Raw genomic sequence first — 18,273 nt, 5'->3', positions numbered from 1 at the left:
GCCGGATGAGCACGCCGACGGGACTGGCATTAATTGCCAGTCCCGTCCTCCCCATCTTCCCCGGCTCGCCCTTATCCCCTCCTCTCTCCCGGTTCTCTGTTCTCTCCTCTGCATCCCAGAACTGACACCCCCTCTGCACCGGCCTATGGCCGCGGAATTCGCGGAGCCTAGGCCGGTGCAGGCCATCGTCACGCAGACGCCACGGAGAGGGAAGCCATCGTCCGTCGTCCGGCTATAAATAGCCAGAGAGAGAGAGAGAGCCCCGGTCGGCCGAATTGAGAGAGAAACAGAGAGAGAAAAATTGAGAGAGAAAGAGAGAAAATAGAGAGAAAAAGAGGGGAGAGTTGGTTCTTGCAGGTTCCCAGCCGCGTCGCCGTCGCCCCCCGATCAACCGGAAAGCCCCAGACGCGCCGTCGACGGTGAGCTCTCCCCCCAGCCCGAACCGCCTCTGTTCTGCTCTGTTTTTCTGTTCGGTTTGGCCGGGACTCGCGCCGGCCGTTTTGCGCGAATCCCGGCCCATACCGTCATCCCCCGCCGTCCGTGTGTCCTCACCGAAGGTAAGTTGGGTCGCCTGAATCCACCGGTTCGCCGGAACAGGTCAGAATTTGTTGCTTTCGGTCGCGCACACCATCTGCTCGACAAAAGTCCTCAATGAAACCAGTTTTTGTTTTGGTCGCCGGCCGGCGAACGGCGGTCGGACGGTGACCCCGATGGGTTGAAAGGCTCGGTTTTACTCCCAGGAGGCCGATTTGGGGGCGGCGCTGGTCTGGGTCCGCCGGCGAGAGGCCGTTTTTGGCTTCGTCGGCGGCTGCTCCCACGGATTCGGCCTGACCCGATTCAGCCGACCCGACCCGGGTCGGTTCCGACCGATCCGGTTCAGCTGATCCGACCCGGGTCAACGACCGGGTCGGATCCGTTGACCCGGTCGGTTCCGACCGACCCGGTTCACCGATCCGACCGGGTCAACGACCGGGTCGGATTCGTTGACTGGGGACCTGACCCGACCCACCGATCCACTTCTTTATTATTATTATTTTTTATTTTATTTTATTTTATTTTTAAAAAAAAAAAATTTTAAATTTTTTTTTTCTCCTTCCCTTTTTTATTTATTTTATTTATTTAAAATAGGTTTTCGTTTATTTTTATTTATTTTATTTTATTTTATTTTAAAAAAAAAAAACTTTTTTTTTGTGATATATTGTTGTTATTTTAATCTAATGTGATATTATTTTTGTAAGTTTTTGTCTTGTTTAAATTAGACAAGCCTGAGGTTGAACGGTAGTATTTTGCATGTTAGTTTTTATTACCGTTGTATTGTTATGCATGTTTTTAATACAATTGCATGAGTGTTGTGTTTTTGAATGTCATCTGACTTAGTTAAGGTTAGAACCTTAGGCTGCATGAATTGCTGTGTTCCTGACTGCTGATCGTTCCTGATTATGCACTCGCTTGATCACCTCACATGTTAGGAGAAAGGTCCTAAAATCAATCCAAATTGCCTGACAAATGTTTTCAGAAATGAATAGGGTAAAATGGTACCGAAAGGGCATTAGTTATCCAACTAGTGTAACCAAGTCCCCGAATCTCGCTAATCTGTTCGTAGGAATAGGGTGATTCTCCCATCACCCTATTTGGGTTTCTAATCGCCCACCCCAAATCGATTAGTGGCGACTCCTTGGTATAAACCACATGCATGTTAAATACTTAAACCCTAAGTCGCGATATGGTATGGGCTTGGGAGGGCCCGAGTTAAGTCCCGAACCTAGACTTAGCACGTACCAGGCGAGCCCCCCTTTTTTTTTCGCATGTTTGATAAAAAAAAGGGCTCGGGAGTTCGGTCGCGACAGACTGGCGACTCCACTGGGGACTTGCATTTTTTAAAGTGGACTTAGGCCAAATTTTTTTATCCTGTTCAAAATGATTTTTGTTTGGCAGCAAGGACTCCAGGTATGATCCTGACATTAAGGTGTTATTTGTCTTGTAGGTTTGAATTGATTGTTTATAATTTGTTGTGCATGCTTTAATGATTTAGCACTACACCGTTGCACACACAACCACGCTGCCGGACCTGGGCCGCGATAGGGCATCTTAGGATGGTGTTAAGAAAGATACGACCTCGAACGCGAGTCCGCGATGTAGAGGTTGCCTTTCTTTTCCCCGAAATTTATTTCTAAAAAATCGTAAAGAAGTATCTTTAGCCGCTATTCGCGTGACTATAAGATATTCCTTTCGATTTGGCCGAGGTTAAAAGGACTTGACACCAACGCGAGACTGCGACGGTCAGGCACCCTTTTAACTTCATTTTGCTGGGCCAGTCTAGATAGAAATCGAACCTCACTCCTCATGTGTATGTCATTGTGATTGCCATGGTTCAAGGAAAGGTATATATTCTGTCCCTTTTCATTTTTTTATCCAGCGTACTTATTCATTTGATTTGTTTTTTTAGGCCACCCGTTGATTACATTCTATACACGATGGGAAGAGATGATGTCCAATTTGTCCCCACTCCTACAAAAGAGCTTCTGGCATGGTGGGACCGACTTGATCAAAATGGCCAACAGTATGTTAAAGCAAGAATTGGTCGCCTACTCCCCTTGCTCAAAATCAACATCCATTCTGGCATGATGCAAGCATTAGCACATTTCTGGTGTCCACAAACATCTACTTTCATATTCGGTAAGTTTGAGATGACCCCGACCCTAGAGGAGTACAGCGTTGTCATTGGAAAGCCTTTGGAATCTGAACTCATCAAACCACTTTTGGGTGTGTCCCCTCTATCCGAATTATCCCAGTTTTGCGAACCGATAGCAATACCGTGAAAAGAGTCGTTAAAGCCTATTGCAATGCCTGCCCCTGGTTTTTCCTAAATGAACGTTTTGAAAGTCAACCCATGAGCCAAAAAGCTAAAATTTTTATCCTTGCTTTTGTTGGGTGTGTCATTTTCCCCCATCGTAGAAATTCAATAAACCCTTCAATTGCGTATGTGGCCAAACAAATTTGCACCGGCTTGGGTTATGTTAACTCAGTTCTAGCAGAAACATTTTTGTCTTTGAACCGTTTTAAACGAAATGTGATAAAATTATGCGGGCTGCCCCAGAGATTTTACAAATATGGTTTTTATCTCATTTGAGAGGTTTTGGGCATCTCATGCAGCTTTTTGAAGTCGATGACTTCATGCACCCGATTCAAAGGTTCGAGGTTTTAGAAAATAATTCCCCTCATAAGGATTACTCTACCTGGATAGATTTTTTGAAAGACCCCGATCCCGAGGCTTTCTTGTGGCATGCTAAATGGTTCCATGAGGGTCAGGTTCGGTATGCTCACCAGTTTCACAACCCTGTCCCTTTGCTCGGGTTATCTGGCATCACTTCATACTACCCCTACCGGGTAGCTCGCCAGTACAGGGCCCTCCAGGAGATCCCGCCACCTCTCACGACAGATTTGCTTCGAACCCGATTCACTCGCTCAAATTATAATTACGCTGACGAAATTGGTGTCATCCAGAGAAAATGGACTGAATGTCAACCTGAGATCATTCTTGTGCCTAAACTATTGAAAGGGCAAGAAAAAGTCCACCATGCCTCTTTATTCTACATCATACATCACAAAATCCCAGCAGAGCTACAAGCCAAAAGTCCCGGATGTACCCAACAAGCCCAGTCGCCAAACACAGATCGACCAGCTCGAGAGGACCGTGGGGACGAAGGATACGCTTATTGCGGAGCTTGTCCGTGAAAATAAACGGCTCCGAGAGACTGTAGCTTCCCCATCGTCTATAGAATGAGCATCCGGAAAAGGGCATCTTTTTGTTAAAAGCCCTGTCTTTTATATTTCCCTGTATTTATGTTTAGGGGTTTTGAATATCTCCTGTAAAAATATTTATGGGTTGTACAAATGTTAATATAACTCGGGCCGCTTTTTATACTTTAAATATTTTTTTGCTCCCATCGACACTCACCGCGGCTTCGGCCCAAGGTATCCGGGGATGTAGCCTCGGGGGTCCGAGGCGACCGGGTTCGAACCCGGGACGCCACCCGTAATGATATATAAATAAAAACTTTTTTTTCTCTCTTTTTTCTTTGCAAATAAGTACATTATGCAATAATAATATGACTAAGTCATAGAATGATTCTTTATTGGGCATTATACTCATTCATATACGCGTTTTCACAGGTAGTTACAAAAAAAAATGGGCGAAGAAAATGTTCGCCTCAATAACATGGAAGATGAGATGAAAATGGTCATCAATGCGATCCAAAATCTCACAAAGCAGGTGGAATCCATTCATGGCAAGCTCACACCTACGCCTGCAGCAGTTGAGGTGGTGTTATCACCACCGTCTACTGGAAAAGACAAAGCCTCTGTCAGCGACAATAAAATGCCCCCGCTAGAGGACGATCCGCTTCCCTTGCTGTTAGGAAGCTCGAACTCAAGCCGTGTACTGACGGAACAGACAAACGCCTTGCAAAGGTCGAAGAAATGCTCGAAACAGCTACAAGGCCCGCAACATGCCGTTCCACTTGACCTGTCCATATACAAACGGGTCAAAGTACCAGAAAAATTCAAGATGCCGGAATTCGAGAAGTATGATGGCACTTCATGCCCCAGACATCATTTGCACATGTATCATGTGCGGATGACCCAGTACGTTGACAATGAACCCCTCATGATTCAGACCTTTCAAGCGAGTTTGACGGGGCCAGCCTTGACGTGGTATATGTCGAAAGATGTGGATGCTTTTAAGTCTTGGGATGATGCCGCTGATGCATTCCTCAAGCAATATCAGTTCAACCTTGACGTCACCTTCACTCGTGACGATCTGGAACGCACGGAAAAGAAGAAAAGCGAGTCATTCAAGGAGTATGCCACTAGATGGAGGAACTTGGCCGCCCAGGTTACCCCACAGCTCATTGATCATGAACAAGTAAAATTGTTCATAAAATCGCTTCCATACAAATACAGACACCGCCTGGTTGGCGCCACTGCTGAATCCCTTAATCGTCTCGTCCCTGTGGGTGAACGAATTGAAATGGGACTGCGTGACGGATGGTTCACAGATCCCACTTCCACAAGTAAGAGACTCCACACACGAAAAGAGAAGGAGCCCCTGACGGATGGAAACATTGCATATACCGAGACCTGTTCATCCTCCTGACACCCGGTGTGAACAAAGGAGCAAGCCTACCTCAAGTCGCCACCTCGAGAGGTGATATAAGAAAAGACAATTCACTCCACCGCCCGGATCCCCTTCTCAAGTCCCGGCCATACTCCGGAAGAAAACCCGCTTTCTACCGAGCCAAAACGACCCAACTCAGAAAGCTTTTCGAATTATGATCCGTCAAAAAATGTGACTATCACATGGGCGAGGTAGGGCATTCGACTGATGACTGCTATACCCTCAAACACCGAATCCAAAACTTGCTCGACACCAAAGCATTTTCATTTCAGACATCCAAGCCAAACATACAGAACAACCCGCTACCCGAACATGAAAACAGAATCAATGCCATATCTACTTTCAACGTCTGTCGATTCAAGAGTGAGAGAGTACGCACTGTTGATGTTTATAATGCTCTAGTGAAAGCAGGGTATTATCCTACTGGTGAAGTACTGCCTCTGTCCCTAATGAAAGAAAGGGTTGCCAGCATGGCGAAAGCAGGTTTGATTGTGTACGCCGACTATACCGATATAGTAGCCACCATCTCTGAGGTTATCATCGACTGGGACAAAGAATTTTCAGCACTGAATGCCGAAACAAGTGAAACCATCCCCACGCTTGTGAACGAACCTTTGTCTGATAGCCCAGACGAGGAGGAGGAGCTGACGATTGAGGTACCCTTACCCGCAGAGCATATAGTGATCGAAATACCTCAGCCCTACTGTTACGAGAATGACAAAGCGGTCCCATGGTCCTACGAATTGGATGTGGACCTAATCACCGTGTCGAGACGAACGTATGCCCAAGCCGACGCTCGCCCTCCGAAGCCTGTTACCGACGAAGAAGCCAAAGAATTCCCCGCCATCACAAAGCCGGTGAATATAATGTGGTGGATCGCCTACGTAAGTTGCCCGCTCGTATTTCCTTATTAGAGCTCCTCCAAACGTCCGTAAAGCATCGTAAAGCTCACGATGAAGGTACTCAATGAAGTAAACGTACTGCAGACAATCGAGCATGACAAGCTAGAAGCATTTGTGGGGTCTATCCTTTTGAAGGATCAGATAACATTCTCGGAGGATGAATTTCCCGTTGAAGGAAGGGGACATACTAAGGGTCTCTACATTTCCGTCAAATGTAGAAACTCCCACGTAGCTCGAGTTCTGATAGACAATGGGTCCGCACTGAATATTTGCCCGCTGGCAACCTTGCGCCGTCTTAATGTGGACACATCTAAGCTCCGTGCCTCCAAAACATCCGTCCGAGCTTTCGACGGAATGAAGAAAGACACTGTGGGTGAGATCGATCTCGATGTCCAGATTGGCCTAACAGTATTCAAGCATCCTGTTTCAAGTAATGGACATCCCCACTGCCTTTAGCTTTCTACTGGGGCGTCCCTGGATTCACTCTGCCGGAGCTATACCTTCAAGCCTTCACCAAAGCGTAAAGTTTGTGGCCCAAGGGAAGCTGATCACGGTCCTTGGAGAGGAAGACCATCGAATCTACCAAGAAACCGCCATCCCGTATGTCGAACCAAGCGGCAAAGTCGAATCTAGCTATCGACCCATCGAGCTCGCTTTGACCGTGCATGGATATCGAGGAACCGCTCCTCTTGTCCCCGATATGTCAAAAGCCTCGGTCATGGTAGGGAAAGTTATGGTTGGGAATGGCTTCACCCCAGGTCAAGGACTCGGCAGAGGAGGCCGGGGCATTCGAGAGCCTATTCAGGCTGCCAAGAATCACCGCACTGCTGGTCTAGGGTATCGCGGAGGAAACCCATCGGCCAACAAGGGGCATATAGCGGGTCAAGTCGGTTTGCCACTTCCCCATATCCGGGAAACTTTCCCGTCACCTGCTAAATTACTGCAGGATGAAAAAATTTATCTTAACCTCTCAGGACAATCAGGAGAGGGGTTCAAGCATCCTGCCGAATCTTCAAGTCAATTGAGCTCCTCGATGCTTCCCGTAAATGTTGCTGTTGACCGACATCGGAACCCAGACGAGCTACCGATTGAGGAAGATTGTGGACGAGAAGAAGCGCTGGATAATGTGGTCACCCTATTTGACGACATCTTTATAGGAGCCATACAAGAAGACTCGGCCTCTCAGACAAGTACGAACCCGCCTGATTTGTTTGCACGTTTGCAGTGTCGGTTAGGGGAGCTACGAGACTTGCTTGCGTCGTTAATGGATACTATCGGCCAAATCTCGGATGTATTGCTCCCGTTTCCCGATCAGGAGCAGGTGACCCAAGTAAATCGTCCCGAAGAAAACCCGCCATCGGGAGCCCTTCCCGACACGACTTGGCGAGATGTCCAACTCCTACAATGGCAGGGCAATGTACGGCGATACTCGCCGGTTCCCAAATCCATGGATGTGATATTTTCTATCCTTTTGCGAAAGGGGCTGATCACAAGGAAGCCAAAACACCCTGCTCCTGAATACTTCATTAACTATGATCCCTCCAGATCTTGTGACTTTCACTCAGGAGAGGTCGGGCACTCGCTGGATGATTGTGACGCTCCGAAAAAATAGAATTCAAGATCTACTTGGATGCTGGGCATTCACTTTTCGTGCCCCATGGTTGTGTCATGGTGAAGATGACCTCTTGGTGGTACCTAGCCTTCGTGACGCTGCCCCTGAGCTTTCTGATAAGGCACGCAAGGGAAAGAAAATTATGGATACCCTGGGCCAGCCCAGTGGTAAGTTCGATTATTACGTTGACTACCAGATGCCATCAAGTTTTTATGAAGACCAACAGAACAGCATTCCTGTCGGATGGGACGACATGGAAAAGCTGACACCAGTGAAGAGAAGAGCCGATGAGCTAGACTCCTGGAACGATGATTTCGAAAATTTCTTCGTCGGCACAATAGACGAAGGACCGGTGGAGGGAATGGGCGCAAGCCCGCTTGAGTAGAATTCCTCTTCTCCTTTCTGCATGAATCCCTGGAAAAGGGGCTATCCTTGTGTTTTGTTTTTCGTAGTCATTTCTGTTGGAAGGAATGCCTTTTTGAACTCACCCTCTGAGGTTGTAAATCCGTGTTTTGTAAATAAATAATGTTTTGAGGGCATGAGGTAGTATACCAAACCGGCCCGTTGATGATATCCAGCCACGAAAAGGAAAGTATTCTGAGGCCCGGGCTATCTCATGCTTCCTCGTTTTAAAAAAAAAAAAAAAAAAATATCCTAAGTGGAAGAGGACAATGAAAAAATCCATATCCCCATTTGTTTTTCTAATCAAGTTACCCTGTGTTTCAGGTATAATCTTGCGACTTGCGAGGGAGTTAGTGCGGTCCAGCCTGATGATGTAGATATTGACAGCAGCGATTCTGACGATTCAAGCGATGACCCCGCTGAAATCCAAAGAAATTGGGAGCAATATGAACAAATCAAACCCCTTACAATCGAAGATACTATTACCATCAATTTGGGTGGTACTCAGGAGCCAAAAGAAGTGAAGATTGGGGCCAACCTTCCCGAAGAGAAAGCCACACGTTTGATCGCTCTCCTCAAAGAGTATCAAGACGTCTTCGCATGGTCTTATTCTCGATATGCCGGGATCGGACCCTCGGATTGTTGAGCACGCTTGCCTACCAATCCCGACATGCCTCCCAAAAAGCAAAGGTTACGAAGGACCAAACCCGAACCGTCGAAAAGATCGAAGAAGAAGTGATGAAGTCTGTTGAAAGTAGGGTTCATCGAGGTTTCGCAATACCCGATTGGGTAGCGAACATCGTACCAGTAAAGAAGAAAGACGGTCGAATTCGAGTTTGTGTAGATTACCGCGACTTGAACAAGGCCAGTCCAAAGGACGACTTCCCGCTCCCCCACATAGATGTCCTTGTGGATAGCACTGCTGGTTTCGAATTATTTTCTTTCATGGATGGATTCTCTAGATACAACCAGATAAGGATAAACGATGAAGACAAGGAGAAGACGGCGTTCATCACTCCATGGGGGACTTTTCACTACAGGGTTATGCCTTTTGGTTTGAAAAATGCTGGGGCAACATACCAACGTGCTATGGTCACTCTCTTTCATGACCTGATGCACAAAGAAATTGAAGTCTATGTCGACGACATGATCGCCAAAACCAGGTGCGGAGAAGATCACATTGAACCTTTGAAGAAGCTATTCAGCCGGTTGCGTGAATTCAAATTACGCCTGAACCCTGCAAAGTGCATATTCGGGGTGACCTCTGGTAAGTTACTCGGATTCATCGTGAGTAGCAAGGGGATTGAGGTCGACCCCTCGAAAGTTAAAGCAATATGTGAGTTGCAACCCCCGTCCACAGTTAAGGAAGTCAGAAGCCTTTTGGGAAGGTTGAACTATATTGCTCGGTTCATCTCCCAACTATCTGAGACTGCGCGGCCTTTCTTCAAACTCCTCAGGAAAGGCGCTCAAATCAACTGGGATGAAGATTGTCGGGAAGCATTTGAAAAGCTGAAGCAGTATTTGATGAGTCCCCCAGTACTAATCCCACCAGTTCCAGGGCATCCTCTAACTCTCTATTTAACGATTCACAGTGAATCATTAGGAGCCCTATTGGCCCAGAGCCACCCCAATGATGGAAAAGAACGAGCCATCTATTATCTGAGTAAGAAGTTCACCGTTTCGGAACAGAATTATTCCGAATCAAAAAAAACATGCGTCGCATTGGTATGGGTGTTGCATAGACTCCGACAATATACTTTGCACCACCAGGCGTTCGTAATCGAAAACGACCCTATCCGGTATTTGCTCAACCGACCAAAGATTAGTGGGAAAATTAGCTAAATGGCAGATTCTAATTTCGGAATTTGACATCCAAACGTCATCGCAGAGGTCAGTGAAAGGCCGGGTGATCGCTGATATGCTGGCTGAATGCCCTGGGGAAACGCATGAGGATGGTCTTCCAGATGATCACATTTTATCAACGGACGAACACACATGGACCATGTTTTTCGATGGAGCAGTAAACCTGTCTGGCTCTGGCACTGGGGCGATCTTGATATCCCCAGATGGGCAGCATTATCCTGTGGCCGCGAAATTGGTGTTTGCTTACACCAACAATATAGCCGAGTATGAAGCATGTATTCTCGGTTTACAAGCAGCAATTGATATGAAAATATCCAAACTAAAAGTGTTCGGCAATTCTGCCTTAATTATACTCCAGACGGTGGGTGAATGGAAGACTAGGGATACTAAACTAGTACCCTATCGTGACTATCTGGAGGAATTGGTTTCAGAATTCAGCGAGATCTCGTTTGATTACCTATCTAGATCTCATAACCAATTCGCCGATGCACTGGCTACACTATCATCCATGTTGCAGGTTACCAATGGTTTGGAAATAGAACCTCTGAAGATTGAAGTCCTAACCAGACCGGCCCATTGCATGACCTTGACTGAAGAACCCGATGGTAAACCATGGTACTACGATATCATGAACTACATCAAGGAGCAGCAGTTCCCTGAAGGGATTAGCTCTACAGATAGAAGGTACGTAATGAAAATGGCGACGAAGTTCTTCGTCAGTGGCGAAAGCTTGTATAAGAGGTCCTATGATTCTATTTTGCTAAGATGCGTCGATGCAACCGAAGCAACACGAATTATGCAGGAATTGCACGAAGGAGTATGTGGTCCACACATGAATGGACACATGTTGGCTAGGAAAATAACAAGACTAGGCTATTACTGGCTTTCCTTAGAAAGCGATTGCATCCGACACGTTCGAAATTATTACCGTTGTCAGATCCATGGAAACAAGATAAATGCCCCACCAACTGAATTACATCAGTTATCTGAGCCATGGCCATTTTCAATGTGGGGCATCGATGTGATCGGCCCAATTAATCCGAAAGCATCAAATGGACATCGTTTTATCTTGGTCACAATTGATTATTTTTCCAAGTGGATCGAGGCTACGTCATATGCCAATGTCGCTGCTCGGAATGTGATGAAATTCATCAAGCGGGATATAATCGCCCGCTATGGCGTCCCTGGAGCCATAGTTACAGATAATGGGACGAATCTGAACAACAAGATTGTTGATGATTTACTCAGTGAATTCAAAATCCGCCATCCGAATTCGTCTCCTTATCGTCCCCAAATGAACGGAGTCATGAGGCCGCCAACAAAAACATCAAAAAGATCTTAGCCAAAACTGCCGAGAACTACCGAAATTGGCATGAAAGATTGCCTTTCGCATTAATGGCTTACCGAACATCAATTCGGACATCTACCGGGGCAACCCCTTTTTCCTTGGTGTATGGCATGGAAGCAATCCCCCTGTTGAGGTAGAAATCCCCTCACTGCGGGGTATTGTCCCAAGTGAAACTGTCGATGCGTAATGGAAGCAAGAAAGATTGGAGCAAATGAATATGATTGATGAAAAGCGATTGAAGGCTCTTTGTCATGGGCAATGCTATCAACAGAGGGTAGCCAGATCGTTCAACCGGAAAGTACGCTCCAGACACTTTGAAGCAGGCGATCTTGTCCTGAGAAAGGTGCTACCACTACCCCCTGAGCTTGGAGGTAAGTTCGCTCCTAACTATAAGGGTCCCTATGTCGTGAAAAAGACACTCCCGGGAGGAGCTTTGATTCTGACTGAAATGGATGGACGCCAATTCTCCAACCCGGTCAACTCGGATGCTATGAAGAAGTACTATCCTTGAAATAACTTCTGTGTCCCAACTTATAACAAGGGAATTGGCAGAAAAAATTATTGACAAGGACATTCTTGGTGGCAAATCTAACCGGAAAGGATTTCGCACATGACAAAGTGACTTCAAGGCCAATCCTGACAATCATGGAAGTCTCAATGGTAGTCACGCCCATATCCGTCAAAGACCTTTAAAGCAGAAATTAGCTTTGCTGCGAAGTTCCCCATGCAAGCAATTGCACATGCCTGTGCAGTCGAGAATCGGAGCATCCACAAGAAACTCCTCAACATACCGGAGCCGCATTGACATAGCATCCGCTGACAATAGAACCCTCTATTCGGGAGTACCTCTAATTATAGAGGATCTCATTTGAGCTTCATGACCAAGAATATGGAGGAGCAGACTGAGACGGAGAAGGCTGAACAAAGTAAAGAGGAAAAAAGACTCTGCTGGCTTTGAAGGCAAAATGGAAGAAGGGTAATTTGTATCGTTCTCAATTTACCCTCAATCATCTCATTTCTAACATAAGCTCCTGTTTTTGTCAGAAGGAAATTATCGACATCCGAGGAAACTCAAGGAGCTGTCAATCTAATCTCAAATGAAGGGAATTACGAAGGGTAATGTTGTATCGTTCCCAATTCCTGTCCCTCAATGAGCAGTTCATTAACACGGTCTTTCTTATTACCTGGCAGGTTTGTCTCGCCGCCATTGCAGCACAGGTAAGCATCTCTTTCCCTAAAACTCTTTTCATAAGAGTTGAAAGAATCAAAAGAAAGAGGAAACATGTTAAAGCAAATGAATGCTTAACCCTCCTCTAAGTGCATCGCATGTCTTTTGGAAAGAATTTCGCATGGTAATTTTACCTGTTTAATTCACCAATTCCCTGTGAAAATTTTGACAATTCGACGAATGGTGTCGAACTACTCCGAGGTATTGAACGAGGTGTGTCAGGATGATGAGAGGCAATCCTTAGCCTATACACATTCTCAAGTACCAAACCCATGTAAGATGAGCGAAAAGGTTCCACTTCTACAAGGAAAAGGGATTTCTCGCATAAGGTACGGTAGCCAAAATGACAAGAGGCAGTTCATTTCTCTGCCCCATACACTACCATTAATCCTTTGCTTGACCATTTGAGCCCATACACTTGGAGGTTCCTTTCAAATTACCCCTGTCAAGAACCACCCCACATTGGGGCATCTTGAGGTAAATCAGCATCACAGGGAGAATTCAAATTCAGAAGGAGCAAGAAGTGCGTCCCTCCTTTTCGATCATCGCCCCTGTGTCTTCGGCCTCGTCGTTTTCACGGATCCGGTGGTCCTCGACAGAGTCTTCCAAGACAAGCACGTCATCGACGGCCGGACAGTCGAGGCTAAGAGGGCTTTGTCAAGAGAGAAGCATCAAACTAAAGCTTGTCCAAAATGTCAACATCTTATTGATAACAGTGATGAGCAAGACAAGAAGGATGAGGAGTTTGTAATATCTAAAATTTTCTATCATCATCAGCTGCAGCAGCTCGCACAAAGTGAAAAGATGAATAGAAATTTTCTTGCTCTCATTTGCATTAATCTTTGAGTGTTTTTATTGCAGATGAACTCTCACAATAATTTAAGTGCCCTAGGATGACGAAGAGCGGTTCTTCTTCTATCCCATACACTCTTATCCCTTGCTAGCCCAATTGAGCCGGCGATTTCATTTCGTACCAACCCAGTTGGTGATCATCCCCTACACTGGGGCAGGGCAAAAGTCACCACAGCTTGAGCATCAGGGTCCAAAGTACCGAATCAAGATGAAGACTCCAAGAGCCTAATAACATTGTCTGCTCAAACTTGTTTAGGCTAGTCCTGACAACACCAAAAGAGCAGCAATAAAATGCTGAAAACTAGGGGCATGAAAAAGCAGTGCGCCTGGTAAAAGCAAGGCCAATGCCCATGAATAAAAAACAAAGAAAAAGAAAAAAGGAGAAGAAGAAAAACGATGGAAAAGACGACCCCAAAGGGTTAAACTTGAGTTCTTCTTCGATACAAATTCCTACTTTAGGAACTCTGTCTTGACAAAGATCTGTCACATGATAGATGAAGACGAAACTACTCTTGAGAAAGCAATTGGAACAGAGATAGAATGGTATCCAGGAAAATGCTTGACGCATAAGCTCCTCAAGAAAATATTATCAAAGATGCTAAAACACGGGATTATCCAGGGAGTTGTCCAAGAGGATCCTGATGATGAAGAAAAAGACAGGTGACAATGCCAAGATGATCACCAACTCTCACCCTTACACACATTTTTGAGCCTAACGATCCTTTCGTTTCTCAACCTATGAACCGAGCCCACGTTACGTCCCTCATGAAGTCTCTTCTGACTAGGACGCTTGATTTAACGTGAAATTTCAAATGTTTATAAACAACGCTCGAGGAAGTGCGAGCAAGACTATTTCTATCTCGTTTTGCAGGGTTTTTTGACTTGTAAACCCGGAGATGATTGCAGAATATTTTCTTTCATGGCCTTGACTTGGACAGTCACCTTCATTAAGCCATTGACCAAGCCTACATTACGACCACTCAAGAAGACCTCTCGGATTGGCGGCGTCGTGCACGCTTGTGAGAAAACTCGGACTCTTGCGGATTTGGTAACGGTCAGATTGAGTGTTCTCGATGTTCCCGCATTAATGGACGGGACAAATAGCCCTTTTCAATGAGAGCGAGTGGAAAGTCCTTTCTGACTGAGAATCCCTCGTTCAGCATCTCGAGAGTCCACCTCCCAAGCGAAAATTGTCTTGATTGACCCTCGGTGGATGTTTGGTGATGCAAACATGGCAAAATCATCATGCATGAACTTTCAAATACACATTCTGGGATAGCCTAGCTTGTCTATCCTTGATGAATGCATGCATGTTGACGCTAACCCTCTTTGACAGGTAAAATATCCTCAAAGACTCAAAGAACAGATGACCTTTGGAGCGTCTCCAAAGATGTCACAGAAAATTTCTTCCGCTCCCCAAGTGGAATTGACACAGCATGCTTTTGCTGCTCAGAGTTCTAATCCCCAGTGATAGAACATGAAAATTCGGGCGCTGGAGAAGCCCTCATTATCATCGCAGAAGAGATACCCTGAAAAAGGTCGGGTATTCAGCAGATGATAAATCAAACCTCCGGGTAAGAAATCCCAGGTATTTCATCAGTTTTCTTTTCAAACTACCCAGAAGGTAAACCGGGTGTTTCTTTGAAAAAGAAAAGCATCTTGACTTGCTGGTCAAGATATTTCATACGATATTCAAGAATAGCCTCAGTTGTCTATTTCTTCAATGAATGCGTATGTGTTTGCACAAAAAAAACTTGTCTGACAGGAGACACGCCCTTAAGAGGCAGGAACGTGCCCAGGTATGTACATTTTACCCATGCCCGATTCCAAAAATCCGTGTACCTACGATTGTTATGGTACCCTTTGAACATCGGAGTGACCCCGTTGTTCAACAATTGAACATCGGAGTAACCCCGTTGTTTACCCTTTGAACATCGGAGTGACCCCATTGTTCACCAATTGAACATCGGAGTAACCCCGTTGTTCACCCTCTGAACATCGGAGTGACCCCGTTGTTCACCAATTGAACATCGGATTGACCCCGTTGTTCACCCTCTGAACATCGGATTGACCCCGTTGTTCACCCTTCTGAGCATGGGACTGACCCCCATGTTCACATCAAATCCTCGGGTGAAGACCCCTAGGTGCTCATCGTTTGAGCCTTTTCAAGACCTGCTGGCGAGGACCCACCAAGCAAACCATCAAATCCTCGGGCGAGGACCCCCAGGTACTTTGACAAACAAAATCCAGTCAGTCAAGGCGACCGAAGAAAGGTTCGGGTCCTAGACAGGCAAAATCCAGTCAGTCAAGGCGACCGAAGAAAGGTTCGGGTCTTAGACAGACACAAAATGAAATCCGATCAAGGCGACCAAGAAAGGTTCGGGTCCTAGGCAAGCGATTTCCCGAGTCGAGGCAACCGAAGGTAGATTCGGGTCCGAGACAAATGAAATCCAGTCAAGGCGACCGAAGATAGGTTCGGGTCCTAGGCAAACGATTTCCCCCAGTCAAGGCGACCGAAGAAAGGTTCGGGTCCTAGACAAAAGCAATTCTCGTCAAGGCGACCGAAGATAGGTTCGAGTCCTAGACAAACCATTTTTTCCGTCAAGGCGACCGAAGATAGGTTCGGGTCCTCGACACACAATATCAACTATCTGGAATTACTCTACCCTTCGGCAAGGTAAGTAGCCCCAGGTATGTTTTTACTTGCTTTAGCATGCATCATCTTATATCGCATCATAAAAATGGGACTCCGGTCTCGCCAAAAATAACATTCATTGAACATGCATGGGCCAAATTTAGGTGTCATTTTATCTTTGAACGTAACCTCTGCGAGCTCACCTTCAAAGAGGGGCAGCTGTTGACACCTATTTTTAATTTGCCCAAAATTAATTGCATAAAATTTAGGAATTAATTTTCTTTAATTCCTAAAACAAAAATATTTCAATTTAAATGCATTGCATATAGAAATTAGGTACATTTGCACTAATAGAGTCTATTATAGAGTTTATTTATAAAAAAAAAAATAATCGAGTCGGGCCGGGTCGGAGCTGGGCCGACCCGGCCCATTTCTTTTTTTTTTCTTTTTCTTTTTTCTTTTTCCCCCCGGGCCCGGTCCCTTTTCCTTTTCTTTTTTTCCTCCCCGCGCGGCCCAGCCCATTCTTTTTTTCTTCTTTCTTCCGCGCCGCCGGGCCCTGGGCTTGGCCCGCCCTCCTCCTTCCTTCTTCCCCCCGTCTGCCGCCCGCCCTGTTCGCCTCTCGTGCTCGACGGCAAAGATGACGCACGGCGGCGCTGCTCCTCGCTGCGTCGCTTATCCGGCCAGTAGCGAGGCCGGATGAAGACGCCGACGGATCGCATTAATTGCCGCGCCTGTCCTCCTCATCTTCCCGGTTTCGCCTCTTATCCCCTCCTCTCTCCCCGGTTCTCCGTTCTCTCCTCTCGCATCCCGGGAACCGACACCCTCTCGCACCGGCCTATGGCCGCGGAATTTGCGGAGCCTAGGCCGGTGTGCAGGCCATCGTCACGCAGACGCCACGGAGAGGGAAGCCATCGTCCGTCGTCCGGCTATAAATAGCCAGAGAGAGAGAGAGAGCCCCGGTCGGCCGAATTGAGAGAGAAACAGAGAGAGAAAGAGAGAAAATAGAGAGAAAAAGAGGGGAGAGTTGGTTCTTGCAGGTTCCCAGCCGCGTCGCCGTCGCCCCCCGATCAACCGGAAAGCCCCAGACGCGCCGTCGACGGTGAGCTCTCCCCCCAGCCCGAACCGCCTCTGTTCTGCTCTGTTTTTCTGTTCGGTTTGGCCGGGACTCGTGCCGGCCGTTTCGCGCGAATCCCGGCCCATACCGTCATCCCCCGCCGTCCGTGTGTCCTCACCGAAGGTAAGTTGGGTCGCCTGAATCCACCGGTTCGCCGGAACAGGTCAGAATTTGTTGCTTTCGGTCGCGCACACCATCTGCTCGACAAAAGTCCTCAATGAAACCAGTTTTTGTTTTGGTCGCCGGCCGGCGAACGGCGGTCGGACGGTGACCCCGATGGGTTGAGAGGCTCGGTTTTACTTCCAGGAGGCCGATTTGGGGGCGGCGCTGGTCTGGGTCCGCCGGCGAGAGGCCGTTTTTGGCCACGGCAGGTCAAGCTCCCACGGATTCGGCGGCACGGTTGCCAACTGATCCGACCCGGTCAACAGACCGGGTCGGATCCGTTGACCCGGGTCGGACCCGACCCGGTCCGGATCCGCTTCTTTATTATTATTATTTTTTATTTTATTTTATTTTATTTTTTAAAAAAAAAAATTTAAAAATTTTTTTTTTCTCCTTCCCTTTTTTATTTATTTTATTTATTTAAAATAGGTTTTCGTTTTTTTTTATTTATTTAAAAAAAAAATTTTTTTTGTGATATATTGTTGTTATTTTAATCTAATGTGATATTATTTTTGTAAGTTTTTGTCTTGTTTAAATTAGACAAGCCTGAGGTTGAACGGTAGTATTTTGCATGTTAGTTTTTATTACCGTTGTATTGTTATGCATGTTTTTAATACAATTGCATGAGTGTTGTGTTTTTGAATGTCATCTGACTTAGTTAAGGTTAGAACCTTAGGCTGCATGAATTGCTGTGTTCCTGACTGCTGATCGTTCCTGATTATGCACTCGCTTGATCACCTCACATGTTAGGAGAAAGGTCCTAAAATCAATCCAAATTGCCTGACAAATGTTTTCAGAAATGAATAGGGTAAAATGGTACCGAAAGGGCATTAGTTATCCAACTAGTGTAACCAAGTCCCCGAATTCAGTTAATCTCTGGTTCGTAGGAATAGGGTGATTCTCCCATCACCCTATTTGGGTTTCTAATCGGCCCACCCCAAATCGATTAGTGGCGACTCCTTGGTATAAACCACATGCA

This window comes from Syzygium oleosum, unplaced genomic scaffold (genome assembly GCF_021117445.2).
Source record: "Syzygium oleosum isolate NSW1041296 unplaced genomic scaffold, Sole_v2.1 Sole_v2.34, whole genome shotgun sequence".
Classification (NCBI taxonomy): Eukaryota; Viridiplantae; Streptophyta; class Magnoliopsida; order Myrtales; family Myrtaceae; genus Syzygium; species Syzygium oleosum.
The sequence above is the reverse complement of the archived record's forward strand: the minus strand, read 5'-3'. Positions refer to the sequence as shown.